At 44.4% G+C, this 17,092-nt stretch overlaps 1 protein-coding gene across 11 annotated transcripts in view; it reads right to left on the bottom strand.

Moving 5' to 3' along the window:
• The window catches only part of LOC134360022 (membrane-associated phosphatidylinositol transfer protein 2), a 307,102-nt gene that overhangs the window by 225,466 nt on the left and 64,544 nt on the right, over positions 1-17,092 (bottom strand). The window contains exon 1 of one of the 11 annotated variants that reach the window (XM_063074021.1): positions 15,519-15,954. The exons of the other annotated variants lie outside the window; for them this stretch is intronic. The gene's annotated coding sequence lies outside the window, so the exon portion shown is untranslated. Of the gene's footprint in view, positions 1-15,518; positions 15,955-17,092 lie in introns of those variants that run through there. 11 annotated transcript variants of the gene reach the window in all.

The following is a 17,092-nucleotide window of genomic DNA, read 5'->3' as shown; positions in this document are numbered from 1 at the left end:
AAGGGTAGAGGTCAGACCAAGAGTGGTCCACCAGGTTCAGGGGTTCAACTCAGGGCTAACGACCCTGATTGGTCAAACAAAATTGTTATAGAAACATAATGAAGAATCCTTCTACATCTGAGTGCGACAGTATTCTGAGTCTCCGCCCGGGACTTGTGTGACTGACAATAGTGAAAACCACGAGGAAGCTACTGACAGGCAGTAAGTAATAAAAAGGTTGGGAACCCCTGGTTGATCTGAAGTTCCATAAATCTGAGTGAGGGTCCACAACCCAACAATTTCATAAAGCATCATTTAATGTCATCAGAATCAGATCTAATATCTCTGGCATTTTTAGAACCATAGAAAATCTACAGCACAATACAGGCCCGTCAGCCCACAAAGCTGTGCCAAACATGTCCTTACCTTAGAAATTACCTCGGGTTACCCACAGCCCTCTATTTTTCAGAGCTCCATGTACCTATCCAGGAGTTTCTTAAAAGACCCTATTGTTTCCGCCTCCACCACCGTCGCTGGCAGCCCAGTCCATGCACTCACCACTCTCTGTGTAAAAAACTTACCCCTGACATCTCCTCTGTACTTACTTCCAAGCACCTTAAAACTGTGTCCTCTCGTGCTAGCCATTTCAGCCCTGGGAAAAAGCCTCTGACTATCCACATGATCAATGCCTCTCAACATCTTATACACCTCTATCAGGTCACCTCTCATCCTCCGTCACTCCAAGGAAATAAGGCCAAGTTCTCTCAACCTATTCTCATACGGCATACTCCCCAATCCAGGCAACATCCTTGTAAATCTCCCCTGCACCCTTTCTCTGGTTTCCACATCCTTCCTGTAGTGAGGCGACCAGAACTGAGCACAGTACTCCAAGTGGGGTCCTAAACAGCTGCAACATTACCTCTTGGCTCCTAAACTCAATCCAACGATTGATGAAGGCCAATGCACCATATGCCTTCTTAACCACAGAGTCAACCTGCGCAGCAGCTTTGAGTGTCCTCTGGACTCAGACCCCAAGATCCCTCTGATCCTCCACACTGCCAAGAGTCTTACCATTAATACTATATTCTGCCATCATACTTGACCTACCAAAATGAACCACCTCACACTTACCTGGTTTGAACTCCATCTGCCACTTCTCAGCCCAGTTTTGCATCCTATCAATGCCCCACTGTAACCTCTGACAGCCCTCCACACTATCCACAGCACCTCCCACCATTGTGTCCTCATCTCCACTTCTTTATCCAAGTCATTTATAAAAAATCACGAAGAGTAGGAATCCCATAACAGATCCCTGAGGCACACCACTGGTGACCAACCTCCATGCAGAATATGACTAGTCTACAATCACTCTTTGCCTTCTGAGGGTAAGCCAGTTCTGGATCCACAAAGCAATGTCCCCTTGAATCCCATGCCTCCTTACTTTCTCAATAAGCTTTGCATGAGGTACCTTGTCAAATACCTTGTTGAAATCTATATACACTGCATCTACTGCTCTGCCTTCATCAATGTGTTTAGTCACATCCTCAAAAAATTCAATCAGGCTTGTAACGCACAACCTGCCTTTCACAAAGCCATGCTGATTATTCCTAATCAGATTATATCTCTCCAAATGTTCATAAATCCTGCTTCTCAGGATCTTTTCCATCAACTTACCAACCACTGAAATAAGACTCACTGGTCTATAATTTCCTGGTCTATCTCTACTCCCTCTCTTGAATAATGGAACAACATCCGCAAACCCCCAATCCTCCGGAAACTCTCCAGTCCCCGTTGATGATACAAAGATCATTGCCAGAGGCTCAGCAATCTCCTCCCTCACCTCCTACAGTAGCCTGGGGTATATCTCGTCCGGTCCCGGTGACTTATCCAACTTGATGCTTTCCAAAAGCTCCAGCACATCCTCTTTCTTAATATCTACATGCTCAAGTTTTTCAGTCCACTGTAAGTCATCCCTACAATCGCTAAGATCCTTTTCTGTACTGAAGCAAAGTACTCATTAAGTACCTCTGCTATCTCCTCCAGTTCCATACACACTTTTCCACTGTCACACTTGATTGGTCCTATTCTCTCACGTCTTATCCTCTTGCTCTTCACATACTTGTAGAATGCCTTGGGGTTTTCCTTAATCCTGTCCGCCAAGGCCTTCTCATGTCCCCTTCTGGCTCTCCTAATTTCTTTCTTAAACTCCTTCCTGCTAGCCCTATAATCTTCTACATCTCTATCATTACCTGGTTTTTTGAACCTTTTGTAAGCTCTTTTCTTCTTGATTAGATTTACAACAGCCTTTGTACACCACGGTTCCTGTACCCTACCGTCCTTTCCCTGTCTCATTGGAACGTATCTATGCAGAACGCCATGCAAATATCCCCTGAGGATTTGTCACATTTCTTCCGTACATTTCCCTGAGAATATCTGTTCCCAATTTATGCTTCTAAGTTCCTGCCTGATAGCCTCACATTTCCCCTTACTCCAATTAAATGCTTTTCTAACTTGTCTGTTCCTATCCCTCTCCAATGCTATGGTAAAGGAGATAGAATTGTGATCACTGTCTCCAAAATGCTCTCCCACTGAGAGATGATACTTGATCAGGTTCATTTCCCAATACCAAATCAAGTACAGCCTCTCCTCTTGTAGGCTTATCTATATATTGTGTCAAGAAACCTTCTTGAACACACCTAACAAACTCCACCCCGTCTAAACCCCTCGCCCTAGGGACATGCCAATCGATATTTGGGAAATTAAATTCTCCCACCACAACAACCGTGTTATTATTACACTTTTCCAGAATGCATCTCCCTATCTGCTCCTCGATGTCCCTGTTACTATTGGATGGTCTATAAAAAACACCCAGTAGAGTTATTGACCCCTTCCTGTTCCTAACCTCCACTCACAGAGACTCAGTAGACATTCCCTCCATGTCTTCCTCCTTTTCTGCAGCCATGACACTATCTCTGATCAGCAGTGCCACGTCCCCAACTCTTTTGCCTCCCTCACTGTCCTTTCTGAAACATCTACAGCCTGGCACTCGAAATAACCATTTCTGCCCCTGAGCCATCCAAGTCTCTGTAATGGCCACAACATCATAGGTCCAAGTACTGATCCATGTTCTAAGCTCATCCGCTTTGTTCATAATACTCCTTGCATTAAAATACACACATCTCAAACCATCGGTCTGACCGCGTCTCTTGTCTATCACCTGCCTATCCTCCCTCTCGCACTGTCTCCAAGCTTTCTCTATTTGTGAGCCAACCGCCTCTTCCTCCGTCTCTTCAGTTTGGTTCCCACCCCCCAGCAATCCTAATTTAAACTCTTCCCATTAGCCTTAGCAAACCTTCCCGCCAGGATACTGGTCCCCCTGGGATTCAAGAGCAACCCGTCCTTTTTGTACAGGTCAGCTCTGCCCCAAAAGAGGTCCCAATGATCCATAAATCTGAATCCCTGGCCCCTGTTCCAATCCCTCAGCCACGCATTTATCTTCCACCTCATTCTATTCCTATACTCAGTCATGTGGCACAGGCAGTAATCCCGAGATGACTACCTTTGTGGTCCTGCTTCTCAACTTCCTTCCTAACTGCCAGTAGTCTGCTTTCAGGACTTCCTCCCTTTTCCTGCCTATGTCGTTGGTACCAATATGTCCCATGACCTCTGGCTGTTCTCCTTCCCACTTCAGGATATCATGGACGCAATCAGAAACATCCCAGACCCCTTTTCAGCAGTTCATTGCAATACATAATAATAAAAACTATAAATTACAATAAGAAATATATATAACATTACATTAAATAAGTAATGCATAAAGAGAGAAAGCAAAAAGTAGTGAGGTAGCATTTATGGGTTAAATGTCCATTCAGAAATCTAATGCAGTAGGGAAGAAGCTGTTCCTGAATTGCTGAGTGTGTGTCTTCAGGCTCCTGTAACTCCTCCCTGATGGTAGCAATGAGAAGAGGGCATGTCCTGGGTGGTGGGAGGTCCTTAATGATGGATGCTACCTTTTTCGGGCATTGCCTTTTGAAGGTGTCCTCAATACTGGTAGGCTAGAACCCACAATGGTGCTCTCCGAGTTTACAACTTTCTGCGATTTTTTCCACTCCTGGGTAGTGGTGGCCCCTCCATATTGGACAGTGATGTAGCCAGTTAGAATGCTCTCCATGATACTTCTGTAGAAATCTACAAGAGCCTGTGGTGACGTACCAAATCTCCTCAAACTCCTACTGAAACATAGTCACTGCCATTGTTCATTGAGCACATCTACACAAAGAGTTGTCGCAGGAAAGTTGAATCCATCATCAGGGACCCCCACCGCCCAAATATGTTCTCACTGCTGCCATCAGGAAGGTGGTACACACCACCTGAACAATTATTACCTTTCAACCATCAGGCTCTTGAATCAGAGGGGATAAATTCACTCACCTGCACTTGCCCCATTATTGAAATGTTCCAACAACTAACAAACTCACTTTCAGGGACGCTTCATCTCAAGTTCTCAATATTTATTATTATTATTATTTCGTTATTTTTGTATTTGCACAGTTTGATGTCTTTTGTACACTGGTTGAATGCCCAAGTTGGTGCAGTCTTTCATTGATTATACTATGGTTAGTATTCTTTCATGGAGTTATTGAGTATGCCTGCAAGAAAATGAATCTCAAGGTTGCTCAGTACTGTGCAAAAGTTTTAGGCACATATATATAGCTAGGCAGCCTAAGACTTTTGCACAGCACTGTATTTGTCAACATGTAGCGGACAGCAAGTTTGAAAATCTGAAGGGAGCAAAGGACGTTAGGAATGACGAGGGTAGTGCACCACGAGGGTGGTGTGGGACAGGTAGCAGAGAAGGAGGGAGGATGAAGGGGGGGGTGGTGACATGGGTGCAGACACACTCTGACCTGAGATGCCAAACAAGGTCATTTGATTCCAAACAATTAGTTTATTAATCACTACAGCATGTCTGGTGCTTCCTGCTCCCCCCGACCTTCCTCTTTTCCCAACCATGACTCCCCTCTCCCTGCCCCCTGCCCACTTCCCCTCTCAGACCACAACAGAAACCCATATCAAAAGTCAGGTTTATCATCACTCACATGTATCATCAAATTTGGGTTTTTCGCACAGCAGTAGTACAGTGCAATACATAAAAAGAATTAGGCACCCTAGCTATATATATGTGCCTAAGACTTTTGCACATGGTGATACATATGCACTTCGGTAATAAATTTACCTTGAAATTTAAATTGCATCAATTGTCAGCAACTCTAAAAGATTGTCTGGCAGAATCTTCACCTGCTCAAGACATGAATACCGTCTACTCACGAACAAAAGATTTTCACTGGCAGAGGCAATTCTCAGTCTCAGCACTAGATTCTAATGTATCCACAATAGAAATCATGCCAACTACATTCCTTTGCCGAATTTTCCTGTACATTATACCAAAATGACCCCGTTCTCATTAAACCTTCAAATCTCCATGAAGTACTTTGGTTATTTTTTCCCAATGGTGTTACTAAAAAGATTCACAATCTTAAGCAACACAAACAAAATGCTGATGGAACTCAGCGAGTCAGGCAGCACCTATGGAAATGAATAAACAGTCGGCATTTCAGGCCGAGGCCCTTCTTTAGGCCCAGAATAAAAAGGTGGGGAGGGGAAGGATAGCTAGAAGTGATGAGTGGATTTCCAGCATCTGCAGAATTTCTTGTGTTTAAGTTTTTTTTTTACACAGAAAACATTAGGTGCCTGGACCAAGCTGCCCGGGAAGGTGGTGGAACCAGATACAATAACGACATTTAAGCTGCTACTAGACAGACACATGAAAATGCAGGGAATGGAGCAATATGGGTTATATACAGGCAGAAGATGCCGCAGGCCTGTTTCCCTTGTTTGGTGTCACAACAGGTGGTATGGGAGCTGCTGTTGCATAGCCTCGGTTGTAGCAAGGACTAGGCCTCAAGCCGCCAGCTTGCCTATCGCTGCAGACCAGGAGCGGTGACACCGGCTGCGGTGTAGCATGCTGTCCATGCCCAGTTGGGGGCTGACCTCTCCCATTGATGCTGCCCTCCAGCGTCTGATTTTTGGAATGACAGGCTGGATTGCAGTGGCTGCCAGGAACCTGTACAATCAATGTGTGGGACGCACGGGAAGGGGTGCTTGACTGAGGTACATTAAATATGAGAGTATAGAGTGGGCAAGGAGGTAGGATAGTTTTCTCTCCATAGCAGGAGCAGATAAATGGGTTGAGAAGTTAACAGGGGATTGGGTGGGGGGGGGAGGGTGGAGTGACCTTCTTTGTCCAGAGTGGGCAAGTACCTGGAACAGACTGCTGGAAAGAGCGCTGGAAGATGACTTGCGGACAGTGTTTAAGAAATGTCTACATGAGCACTTGAATGGGATTGATACTGACAGACAAAGTGGATGTGGTGTGCCGAACTGGCCAGTTTAAATGCTGCATGACTACTTTTAAAATGAATGAAGATTCTGTTAAATAAAACGCCTGAATGTAGCAGAACAATGTTCTGTTCAAGCGACACATTAATTGCTCTTTAGTTTTACCCAAAAGCTCAAAAAAGAAATCGCTACATCCAGTTTCAAGCTCATAATAAACCTGCTCTGTTTCAGTACAGTGGAAAAAGGGGAGAAAGTACTGATTTACAAATTTAATAAGTGGCAGGTACAACAGAATGCAAGTACTGTGTAAGGTGTGGAATAACCCAATAAGGTTCAATGGTGAGAAATGCTTTGGCATCATCTGTCAATCCTCAGAAATAAAAGGAAGCATGCAATCTGATAACCTCATATGAAAATCCTTTCACAGAGACAGTTATCATTTTAATTACATTATATCCAGCAAGAATATAAGAAAAGTCAGAGAGTGGGTAGTGGGGTTAAGTCTCTGACAACCAAATTCCCAGCTCCAAGCCTTCACGTCTGGCTTAGCTACTAAGCCTGGTGGAACCGTTTCTACAGATAGCAGAAGGGGCAAAAGTGGGAAACTGGTGCCTTAAAACCAGTCACTCTGGGCAGTTGGGGGGTCACCAGCCATGGTTGGCAGCTCATCTAGGAGAATGAAAACTCTGATTTCAAATCTCCACTGCTTTGCAGTTATACCCTCTCATGGAGAAGAGTTCTAGAGTAAACCCGAGGAAAAATCAGGAACTGGAATCCCTAAAGTCCCTACATTGAGATCAGCACTGACTGGCAACTCCTGGTGCTAAACCATATCAGTTACTGCCATTCCTTTGGATTCATCAGCCGCGTGGAGAAAGGGAGCCTGGTGGACAGGCAACAGCTTGTTCTCCATATCGTACTGCCCTGGCTTGCGTATAGACTGATGGCGCTGCACTAACAGCATAGACAGATAGGACACAACACCCATGGTTGGACCTCAACCAATGAAGGACCTCAATATAAAAGCAAGGATATAACGTTGAGGCTTTATAAAACACTGGTGAAGCTTCACTTAGAGTATTGTGAACAGTTTTGGGCTCTTATCTAATAAAGGATGGGCTGACATTCGAGAGAGTTCAAAGGAGGTTCACAAAAATGGTTCTGGGATTGAAACGCGAAGCATTTGATGGTTATGGGCCTCTACTCACTGAAATTCAGAAGAACTCGGGGGGGGGGCGGATCTTATTGAAACCTAACAAATGTTGAAAGGCCTTGTTAGAGTGGATGAAGGGAGGATATTTCCTATGGAGGGAGTCTAAGGCCAGGGGACACCATCTCAGAACAGAGGGATATCATTTTCAAACAGAGATGAGGAGGAATTTCTTTAGCCAGAGAATGGTGAATCTGTGGAATTTGTTGCCAGTAGCTGTGGAGGCATTGAGTATTTGAGTATTTTTAAGGCAGAGGTTGATAGGTTCTTGATTAGTCGGGACATGAAGGGATACGGGGAGAAAGCAGGATATTGGGACTGAGGGGAAAATGGATCAGCTATGACGAAATGGTGGAGCAAACTCGATGGGCCAAATGGCCTAATTCTGCTCCTATATCTTATGGTGTTGTTAAGAAAAGCACTGATCAATGTATTTTTTTAAATTATCATTTATCTTTTTTGTTGAAGATCACACCTGCTTGAAGTCCAGCTAAGGGCATAGTGAGAATTTGACAGATGTTGGGTCCACCAGACTACAGGGTTGAACATAAACACATCTTTTCAGGAAAGAAATTGGTGAAAAAGGGCATAAGAAGCAACTATCAACAGTAGCTATAGATCCTCAGTGTGCACACTGAATCAAAATTATCCAGAAAACTACAAAAAACATCTGCACATCTGATCAGATGAGTGGAGATACAGTACCGTGCCAAAGTCTTAGGCACGTTTATACAGCCACGATGCCTAAACTTTGGCACAGTACTGTATTTATCAACATGCAGTGAAGAGTGAGTTTGTAAATCTGGTGGGCGCAAAGGATGCTGGGAATAGCAAGGGCGGAGCGTCGTGGGTGGCATGTGGGATAGATGGCAGAGAAGTGTCAGGGGTGAGTTTGGTGCAGGTGCAGACAGACCCAGTCCTGAGACACCAGGCAAGATCATTTGAGTCCAAACAATTGGTTTATTGATCATAACAGAATGTCTCTCTGGTGATTCCCACTCCATCCCCTCTCCCTCAACCACGATTCCCCTCTCTCTGCCCCCTTCCCACTCTCAGTCCACAATAGAGACCCATATCGGAATCAGCTTTATCATCACTCACATGTGTCATGAAACTTGTTTTTTTGCAGCAGAACAATACAATACATAAAATTACTACAGTATTGTGCAAGAGTGGCCAAGAGTGGGCACCTGGCCAAGTGGTTAAGGCGTTCATCTAGTTACCTCAAGGTTGCTAGTTCGAGCCTCAGCTGTGGCAGCATGTTTGTGCCCTTGAGCAAGACACTTAATCACACATTGCTCTAGTCTGTGCGAGGAGTGGCGCCCCACACAGACTTCCAATCTGCACCTTGTAAGGCATGAAAATGCCCGACACAGGCCTCTCATGGTCTGAGTCGATGTTCCCTCCCCTGTGTAAGAGTCTTAGGCACCCTAGCTATATATATGTGCCTGAGACTTTTCACACTACTGTAGTTAGAAAGTCCTTCCAAGGAGATGAAGTCAATTCCTCAGCAAAATGGCCTCCTTTTGTGCTGTGTAATTCTTCTGTCATGAAAGTTCAAATAAAGTTCCACAAATTGGCTCTCCTTTGTCTAGTGTAGGAGTAGTCCTCTCTGCTATGGGTCTGAAACAGAACCAACAGCCTATGAGTTGCTCTTGTAGCACCAGTATTTAGTGATTACTCCAGTGGAGTGACCCCCACCCCCCTGGGGGTGTCAGTGCCATCTAAAGTCAATAGTAGGTGGTCAACTTCTCATGCACTCACCGTTACTGTCGCTAATGTTTTAGTTGGGTGGCGGGGTGGAGATACGTCTCTACCAAAGGAGATGTAAGGCACTTCTTTCCTCAGTCAGCCTGCAGATTACCCATGGGCAAGGTGTAGCCCCCCTCCCCGAAACAGGGTCACGTGAAGCCATGGGAGCAGCTGGTACATATCACAAGTCCTGGTTATACAACCACTGACACCAGGCAGACAATCTCTGAAGGGTATTGATAACGGCTGGGGTCACCCACCTTTGTAAAGACACTGCCCAGAAGGCGACAAAAGCAAACAACTTCTGTATAATTTGCCAAGAACAATCATGTATTGACTGGCTGTATCACGGCCTGGTATGGAAACACCAATGCCTTTGAACAGAAAATCCTATTCGGCTCAGCACTTCACGGGTAAAGCCCTCCCAACCATTGAGCACATCTACATGAAATGCTGTCATAGCAAAGCACCACCCATCATCAGGGCACCACCACTCAGTTCAAGCACTCTTCTCACTGCTGCCATCAGGTAGAAGGTACAAGAGCCTCAGGACTTGCACCACCAGGTTCAAGAACAGTTACTACCCCTCAATCATCAGGCTCGTGAACTGAAGGGAATAACTACACTTACTTGTCCATCATTGAAATGTTCCTACAACACTTGAGGGACTCTGTCTCATGTTCTCGTTCTTATTGCCATTCATTCTTATTTGTACTTTCACTCTGGTTGACCTTTCATTAATCCTATTATAGTTACTATTCTATAGATTTGCAGTGTATGCCCCCAGGAAAATGGGTATCAATATTGTATCAGGCGACATATATCTACTTTGATAATAACATCTACCTTGAACTTTGGTCATAGACCACAAACGCCCAAGTCATGCAACAAGCCACATAATAAAGATGAATGTTTTAACATGGCAAAACAATTTTTTTTTAAAATTAGTCATTTTTAAAGCATTCTCCAGTCTAAGTGCACAAAATTAGCACCCTCTCAAATCAAACCTTGTAATTCTGCCTAGATGACATTGAACTGTGATACAAAATACTGAACATTTCACACACTGAACAGTTTTCTTCAGTGGCGTGGTATATCAGACTTGCATCATGCATTGCATTCCGGGGCAAATCTCTGACAGATTCAATTATAACATTAATTACAATCACTGAGATAAGCCAGACAGAAATACATTTGCTCATCTCACACAGCTGATACCAATAAAAGAGAAGGTCACATATCTGTAGAATATCAGCGTCAGGGATGGTGTCGACCCTTTGCTTGCCGTGTGGGTCAGAAATGGCTAACAGACCATAACACCTCCAGCTTCAGCAAGTGCTGACTGCCACTGCCACTGCTTTCAAATGGGGATTCATCCTGTGGTTGTGTGTGGGACCTCACCCAGCTCCCTCCTCCCTGAGATCTTTCTGGAAAAGCTCTGAATTTCAAATAGAAAAGGGTCACCTGATGCCATGCATGAAATTCCAACTTTGAGAATTATAGTCCATAAGAAATAAGAAGAGGAGGACATTTGGCCCATTGAGTTTGCTCTGCCATTCCATCATGCCTGATTTATTATCCCGCTCAACCTTGTTCTCCTGCCTTCTCTCCGTAACCTCTGATACCTGACTAACCAAGGAGTATGTACAGTATATGTTCTTGTTGGCACATACATATCCGTACAGCTTTTAATGAAGTCAGTGACAACTGTGTTGCATTCATTCCGATCTGAAGATGAATCCCTGAATACTGTCCAGTTCACCAACTGAAAGTAGTCCTGTAAGCACCTCTCCACCTCCCTTTTCCTGATTTTGAACTTATCAACCTCTGCCTTAAATATACCCGATGACTTGTCCTCCACAGCCAATGAATTCCACAGGTTCACTACCCCTTGGCTAAAGAAATTCCTTCTCATCTCTGTTCTAAAGGGATATCCCTCTATTCTGAAGCTGTGCCCTCTGGTCCAAGACTCCCCCACTCCTCCATTCTGCTGTTTGGTCTGAACAACAACTGAACCTCTTGATCATGTCTGCATGCTTTTATGCATTGAGTTGCTGCAACGTGATTGGTTGATTAGATATTTGCTTTAATAAGCAGGTGTAGAGGTGCATCTAATAAAGTGGCCACTGAGCGTATGTGTTTAACATTAAGGTTTAAAATTCATTCAAACCTTGCTTTAAATGCATCAAAAGCTGTTTGTTACCTGAGTAAGGCACTAAAGATTCGTGGAGAATACCGCCAATGACAGTTATTTGATCACACAAAAGCCATCATGTGTTCAGCACTGTTTGCTTGCGTCTGACTGGTCTCCCTCTCTTCTTCTGACCACCAGCAGGGGCAGAAGTGTTGGGTCCAAAGCCACCAGGTTCAGGAACAGTTACTGTCCGTGGCCAACGAGCTCCTGGACGGGCTTCACTCACCCCAGTGCTGAACAGGCTCCGTCGCTGTGGACTCTATTTCAAGCACTCTGCTGTTCAAGTGCCAATAATATTTATTTTACTATTTGCACAATTCGTCCTCTTTTACACGTTGGATATGTGCCATTCTTTGTTGTGTGTGTTTCTTTTTGTGAATTCTGTTGTGCTTCTTTGCGGCTGCCTACAAGAAGATGAGTCTCAAGGTTGTATATGGTATACATACTTTGTTAATAAATTTGAATGTTGAACTGTGCATTGGCTGGGATGAAGTTAACGTGCACAACTCTGCTCTGGGGTGCTTCTGAAATGCTGAGTATTTTTGATTTAGAGTCATAGAAAAGTACAGCAGAGAAACAGGCCCTGCAGCCTATCTAGTCTGTGCCAAATCATTTAAATTGCCTAACTCTCATCAATCTGCATCCAGACCACAGCCTTCCATACCCCGACTATCCAAACTTGTCTCAAACGCTGAAATCGAGTCTGCGTGCACCATTTGTGCTGGCAACTCATTCCACACTCTCACAACCCTCTGAGTAAAGAAATTTTCCCTCATGTTCCCCTTAAACTATTCACCTTTCACCCTTAAACCATGACCTCTAGTTGTAGTCTTATCCGACCTCAGTAGAAAAAGGCTGCTTACATTTACTCTATATATATACCCCTCATAATTTATACATCTATCAAATCTCCTCTCAATCTTCTAAGTTCCAAGGAAGAGTCCTAACCTATTCAATCTTTCCTTATAACTCAGGTCCTTCAGTCCTGGCAATATCCTTGTAAGTTTCTCTGCATTCTTTCAACCTTGTTTACATTTTTCCTGTCGGTAGGTGACCAAAGCTGCACACAACACTCCAAATTAGGCCTCACCAATATCTTAAACAACTTTAACACAACATCCTATCTCCAGTACTCAATAATTTCTTTAAATCTTGCTAAGTGGTTTATACATTGTTTTTAATTAAAGGCATCCGTTAGTCTTGTGAGACCATGGATCTGCACCTGGAAAGTCTTCACTCTCCAGAGCGCAGGCCTGGGCAAGGTTGTATGGAAGACCGGCAGTTGCCCATGCTGCAAGTCTCCCCTCTCCACGACACCAATGTTGTCCAAGGGAAGGGCAAGGGCCGATACAGCTTGGCACCAGTGTCGTTGCAGAGCACTGTGTGGTTAAGTGCCTTCCCTCAAGGACACAACACACTGCCTCGGCTGGGGCTCGAACTCACGACCTTTAGGTCATTGGTCGAATGCCTTAACCACTTGGGCCACTGTTTTTAATATCCTGTGACAAATTAGCAAAGGGCCTTCCTGTGGTCATTCCTGGAACTCCCATTTTAAGCAGCACCCCAAAATCTTTGCTGAACTGAGGAAATACTGAGGTGCACATACAAAAGCTGCTGTTAGTTCAGCGAACAGGCGTTTTACTCCAAACCACTCAGCCACATACAGCAGGGTACAATTTGCCACAAATTTAAAAAATTGCTACAAACTTTAAACTGAATAGTTAACATTTTTTTTCAATGGCTAAACTCAAGTTGTTGTCTTATTATTTGAAAAAAATGCCCACCTAATAGTGTGTAAAATGCCCAATAAAGAGCAAAGTTTTGTAAATCTTTATCTGTCTCATTCCCTCTACACCAGGGGTTCCCAACATGGATATCTTGGTTAATGGCAGGGGTCCACAGCATAAAAAGGTTGGAAACCCCTGTTCTGCTCAAACCGAAACTAGGTGCGAAGTGCATACACAGAACATAGAACAGTACAGGCCTTTGGGCCCACAATGTTGTGTCAAACTAGCTGAAAAGTAAATCAAGAAACCTCCAAAAACAAATCCCTCCATCTTCCTCACATCCATGTGCCAATCTAAATGTCTCTTCAAAGTCTCTAATGTATTTGCCTCTACCACCACACCAGGCAACGCATTTCAGGCATCCATCACTCACCGAGCAAAAAAACTTATCCCTCACATCCCCTTTGAACCCACCCCCTCTCATCTTCAATGCATGACCTCTGGCATTAGACATTTCTGCACTGGAAAAAAAATACTCTCTGCCTACTCTAGATAGACAGTTAAAAATCACTGACAAGTATGTAACCTCAGGTACTTAAAATTCACTTTAACATTATAGAGACAGAAGTGGGATAGAAATAGGCCAAGCTTCATCCGAGACAAAAAGCTGGATCTCCTGGTGGCCACCCGTTTCAATTCTGCTTCCCATTCCGACATGTTAGTCCATCGTCTCCTCTACTGCCAGGATGAGGCCACACTCAAGTTGGCGGAGCAACACCTTATATTCCATCTGGGTACATGACTATCTTGAGCTTCCAGTAATTGCCCCCCCCCCCACCACTTTACCATTCTCAATTCCTGGTTTCCCTCTCCCAACTTTTTCCTTACCTGCTCATCACCTCCCTCTGGTGCTCCCCTCCTTCCCTTTCTTCCATGGTCTTCTATCAGATCCCTCCTTTCCCAGCCCTCATCTCTTTCACCAACTTCCCAACTCTTTACTTCACCCTCACCCTCACCCTCTCCCGGTTTCACCTATCACCTGCCACCTTGTACTTCTTCTTCCTCTCCCCTCACCTCTCACTTCTTACTCTGACTTCTCCCCTTGATAGAAACATAGAAAATAGGCGCAGGAGTAGGCCATTCGGCCCTTCGAGCCTGCACCGCCATTCAGTATGATCATGGCTGATCATCCAACTCAGAATCCTGTACCAGCCTTCCCTCCATACCCCCTGATCCCTTTAGCCACAAGGGCCATATCTAACTCCCTCTTAAATATAGCCAATGAACTGGCCTCAACTGTTTCCTGTGGCGGAGAATTCCACAAATTCACCACTCTCTGTGTGAAGAGGTTTTTCCTAATCTCGGTCCTAAAAGGCTTCCCCTTTATCCTCAAACTGTGACCCCTCATTCTGGACTTCCCCAACATCGGGAACAATCTTCCTGCATCTAGCCTGTCCAATCCCTTTAGGATCTTATACGTTTCAATAAGATTCCCCCTCAATCTTCTAAAATCCAACGAATATAAGCCTAGTTGATCCAGTCTTTCATCATATGAAAGTCCTGCCATCCCAGGAATCAATCTGCTGATGAAGGGTCTCGGCCTGAAACGTCAACTGTTTACTCGTTTCCATGGATGCTGCCTGGCCTACTGAGCTCCTCCAGCATTTTGTGTGTGTTGCCTAAGAGTACTCTTACAGATCAAGAAACACATCCCAGCACAGCTGAAAAAGGACCCCCAGTCACAAACAAGAAGGCATTAACATTTCTGAACACCATGTCAGTCTCCAGTCGGCCTGAAGCTTCCTACCCTAAACCTAATAAACAGTACAATGAACCCACAGCAAACATTTCCAGGATATCTTACAGCTTTTCCTGTATGGAGTTCCCCTCTCTGAGGAATACTGACTATTTTACTGTCTAGTTGTAAATTAAAAATCCACAAGCAGAGAATCATTTGAAACAGAGAGGTATTTTTGTAAAGTTGAATGATATTATTTCATTAGAGATTTCAACCTCTCAGCATTTCGAACGTGCTCAGACTGCAATGGTTAAAAAGCTTTCCAATTAATCTCAGCAGCTTGTCCTGCATAGCCATCAACACAATACATATTGCACATCAAATCCATTCTGTGGAGACTAAGTTATTTAAAATTTTGACTTGCTGACATAATACATTGTGAGAAAAACCCACTGCAAAATCAACACATGTTTAATTGCAGCCAGATGAGATTTTGCTGTAGTAGAATAAACAGATTACCTTTTAAACATATTTTGAAGCTTTGGCTACTCGAGCTTCATCAAATCTTTCTGAGGGAATCGGGGATGCTTCCCATTATCTACCTCCTGCTGGCTCTAAGCAAACCATTACTCACAGCTCGCCAAGCGCAAGATAAACAAGCTAACGTCTCACTTCGGTGCGAGTGACACACTCAGAAAAGAAATTCTTGTCTCTCCTGGAAGCATTGTAGCAGGTTCCCATGGAGAAGAAAGCTGGCCAGTAGGTGGGGAGAACGCCACGAGATACCAGCTTGAGGGAACGATGGATAATCAGCACCACCACACACCTCTCTGCAACCAGAACCTTCCCTGAGCTCGTCGGCTCCGACTGCATGCACATGCACAAGCTGTTTCCAAACCAATCACCGAGGCAGGCAGCTGGGTCAACCCAAGCAGCTCCTCCCTCCCCTGTGTATTTATATATACCCACGGCCCACAGTTGAAAGCTTCTCATAAACACATAGACAAAGCTCTTCAATTAAAATGAAAAAAAAATGATATAACTGATCAAATGGAGTAGTGAATACTGCTGATTTATTTAAATGGTTCAGCACAGACGAGATGGACTGAAGAACCTGCTTCTGTGCTGTAATTTTCTACAACTCTATGAGATGATTTACTGAATGGCCGTGCTACACAACACAAGGAAGGTCAAACTCCGCCAACAATGTTATCAGGACATTGGCAATTTGTAACGCCTCCATGGACGGTCCCAAGCTCGGTTGAGAAAGGAAGAGGGTTGGGCGTGGAGCTAGCAACCCCATCCCAGAACAACCCACAGCTACAGAAGCTCCAAAGAACTCATCCCTGGGAGAGGAAGAATCTTAAGATGGAAACTAGAAAGACTGGCCCAAGAAACAGGACTCTGGCAAACTACTGTTGGTGGCCTATGCCCCAATAGGGGTGATGGCCTAAAGCAAGTAAGTAACACCAGGACTGATGCCCACAGGCCTCACAACTAAAGGAGTGCGCAGCCTCTGTGACAATCACCATCTTTTTGCTCAGCAACTCGTGATTTGGACTCAAGGTCGACAATTTAAATGGTTAGCTTTTTAACAAAAATACTGGTGTACCAGCTGCACACTGCTGCTTTAAACTGGGGTTCTTCACAATAACAATAATAAACCGAAGCTTCATGCAGATTAGAATCAGAATCAGTATCACCGCTGGCATATGTTGTGAAGTTTGCTGTTTTGTGGTAGCAGTACATTGCAATACAATATAATAAAAAACCGTAAATTACTGTTTATGAGTGAGTGAGCGAGTGAGCGAGAGTGTGTGTGTGTGTGTGTGTGTGTGTGTGTGTGTGTCTGTGTGTGTGTGTCTGTGTGTGTGTGTGTGTGTCTGTCTGTGTGTGTGTAATTAAGTAGTGCAAAAAGAGAGCAAAAACAAATTAAGCAACATACATCAAAGTTGCTGGTGAACACAGCAGGCCAGGCAGCACCTCTAGGAAGAGGTACAGTCGACGTTTCGGGCCGAGACCCTTTGTCAGGTCCCGAGGGTCTCGAACTGAAACGTCGACTGTACCTCTTCCTAGAGATGCTGCCTGGCCTG

This window comes from Mobula hypostoma, chromosome 21, assembly GCF_963921235.1.
Source record: "Mobula hypostoma chromosome 21, sMobHyp1.1, whole genome shotgun sequence".
Taxonomy (NCBI): domain Eukaryota; kingdom Metazoa; phylum Chordata; class Chondrichthyes; order Myliobatiformes; family Myliobatidae; genus Mobula; species Mobula hypostoma.
Note: the sequence above shows the minus strand (reverse complement) of the source record. Positions and strands in the feature narration are given on the sequence as shown.